Source organism: Amphibalanus amphitrite, unplaced genomic scaffold, assembly GCF_019059575.1.
Source record: "Amphibalanus amphitrite isolate SeventyFive unplaced genomic scaffold, NRLGWU_Aamphi_draft 000051F_arrow, whole genome shotgun sequence".
NCBI classification, from domain to species: Eukaryota; Metazoa; Arthropoda; class Thecostraca; order Balanomorpha; family Balanidae; genus Amphibalanus; species Amphibalanus amphitrite.
This window is the reverse complement of record NW_024881547.1, coordinates 154,015-156,674: the sequence shown is the minus strand read 5'-3', so window position 1 is coordinate 156,674 and position 2,660 is coordinate 154,015.

The window sequence follows — 2,660 nt, the reverse complement described above, 5'->3', positions numbered from 1 at the left end:
TGAACTGGCGGCGCGCTTAGTAAGATAGCTTTATACCCGGCTAATACGCCGACCAATCCCGCGCCGGCGCCGGCCCACAACGGACCATGACGGCAGCAAAGCCAGAGCCGGGCCGCCGCTTCGCTGGCAGAGGAGGGTCGGCTGTGGACGGTTTGTCCCGGTGATCGTGAAAATTAAGAGACAACTTTTTAGCTTAGATAGGTATTTGTATTGATGACAATAAGTTATTTTCTGTAAATAAAAAAAAATCAAAGTAGGATTCAATCTAAGATTGATCATTTGAATTGAACTTTGTGATACAAACGAATGTCCCTTTATGGCGTTTGATGTATGGCTTTTGACATCCGTTCCTTTGCCTTGCAACGGCAAATGATCAATTTATCTTATTTCAATAAAATTGTCAAATTTATTTGTCAATGAAAAGTTAAAGCTGTTTTTTTCTTTTTAGCTAAATCACATGTACAATGATTTTCGAGGCTTTTTTTAAACTAATTTTTGATAAGGATTATTTGATCAAGCTGTCGAACCAGCTTTATTGAGCCTACTTACGAGATTGGTCACTGTTCGCCCGATATTGTATTACCGGTCTTAGCTTTACTATATTCTTAATATGCTCACCCATTTTAGTAAGCTCGCTTAGCTTCTTACTTCTTTTTATATTGGCTGTGTCGCCTTTGTCGTTTAACAGCTTTTCTATATTAAGTCGCACTTCGTTGGAGTTTAAACCGGTAATTCTCATCCATGCTATTTGTAAATGTATAGTTAGTCATCCTTTTGTCGCAAAGCTGAAGTAGTGAGGCACATTATTAGTTCAGTACCTTGACGGTTTTGTCAATTGGCGTTGGCTGATAATGACAAGGACTACAATCAACAAAAAAGTTGGCATAACCATTAGCTGGTTTTCTGAAGGTCGCACTATTTCGCACAGTATAGTAATGGACACTTGTTTAGTTTTTGCGATAATTTAGCTCGTTATTTACCAGGCCTTCGCCTGGCTTGTATATTTTTTTCAGAACAGTCCATAAGCTGATTCTTTATCAGCAACAATGCTCATTGTTGGGTATTTTTCTTGTTTTGCTTGTTCATGTTTTTTTATGCCCTTAACCCTCACCCGGCTAGGCCCTTCATCATCTCACAGATTAAGAATCAAATTTTCAGGGTATTTTACCCTCTGGAAAATTGTTTCTGTGCACATTTATTGTCTATGGGTCAATATTTAGAGACCGCAGACTAAACAAAATCACTTTCAAACAACTGTTTATGTCAAGAACAGATAATAATCCACGTATCGCTCCATTACACAATAGTCTTTACCTTTCGGCCTTGCCCACTGTGGTATCATCTGCCGACCAAGCCTTTCCGTCCGGTTCAATCCAGTTTTCCTTTATAATCTTTGCTCTCTGCTATCTGACACCCCCTCTCTCGCGTCACTGGCGATCATACCTGTTAGATACCGCCCTTTCTGAGTCACCCTCTGCCGCACAGCAGACAGACGAGACACCAAGGCCGGAATGACCACTCACGTGACCTTCTGTGGCCTGACGCACCCCAGTCACGTTGCGTGAAGCCCGGCCGGAAGGTGAGGAGTTCGCGAACATGCATCAACCACAAGAGCGTCACCAGAACGGGTGCCACTCCCTGGTGCAACCGGTTGTTCTGTGATGATGAGCTGATACTGGATCTCCACAGGAAGATAATTCATCCTGCGACAAGGTTACCCCCTCCCTCTTCGGTTAGTTGGGGTCAATTAGTGCGACCTGGAAGTTACGTGACGCATCTATGAGGTCACAATAGCCGTTTTCACGACGGCCATCTGGTACACATTTGGCGCACATCTGGCGCAGATTAGGTGCATATTTGGTCAAATTAGGTGCATTCACCGGATAGCCGATAGCCCGTCGTGAAAACGGCTAATATCTGCCCCGGGGTAGCAAGACTCAGTTATGACTTCGCCTAGCACGTCTTGAGGGGTCAAACTGTATGACACCGCAAAGGATGCGACGGATGCTTCCTCACTCCTTTGGCTGGCCACAATCAATTGCTCTGGCTGAGTATGCATGAATCATCGCAAAATGAACATTAACTTTGCAGACTGGGTAGATAGTCGTACTGTGTTGGAATGTGGGGAAGGGAGGAGACGAAGTCAGTGGTAGTGATTCAGCCGCGTAGGTGACTTTGGTATGATATGGCTGACTCATGGGCGGATGGGTTGAGATGAAGTCGAAGCTACAAAGCTGATTGAATGACGATGTTGGCGTGCCGTCATGTTGAAATGGGGTGATGTAGCGTCAGGATCTCGATAACATGTTGACAGCTGCACATGTCAGCCCGCGTACGGAATGATTGGCATCTCCATGCTTCACCTGGACAGATCTGGGTAGCTTTGGCTGGAAATCATGGACCTGACCACAGAGGGAGGTCGGTCAGCACACACGTAAGAAACGGGACAGGGAAAGGAAAACAGGGACAAGGGCAGATAGCGCAGAGGCATGTCAATATGCGCAATCTCTGCATCGTAATGTATGCAGAGGTGCGGCCAGAGCAAGTGAACAAACAACGGCCAGTCGCGGCTGATGAGCCAGGAATTTACAGCCGAGGAACAATGTGCTTGTGCACGTTCCACGGCTAGAATGTAGCTGGATGAAATATCTGTGCAGCAT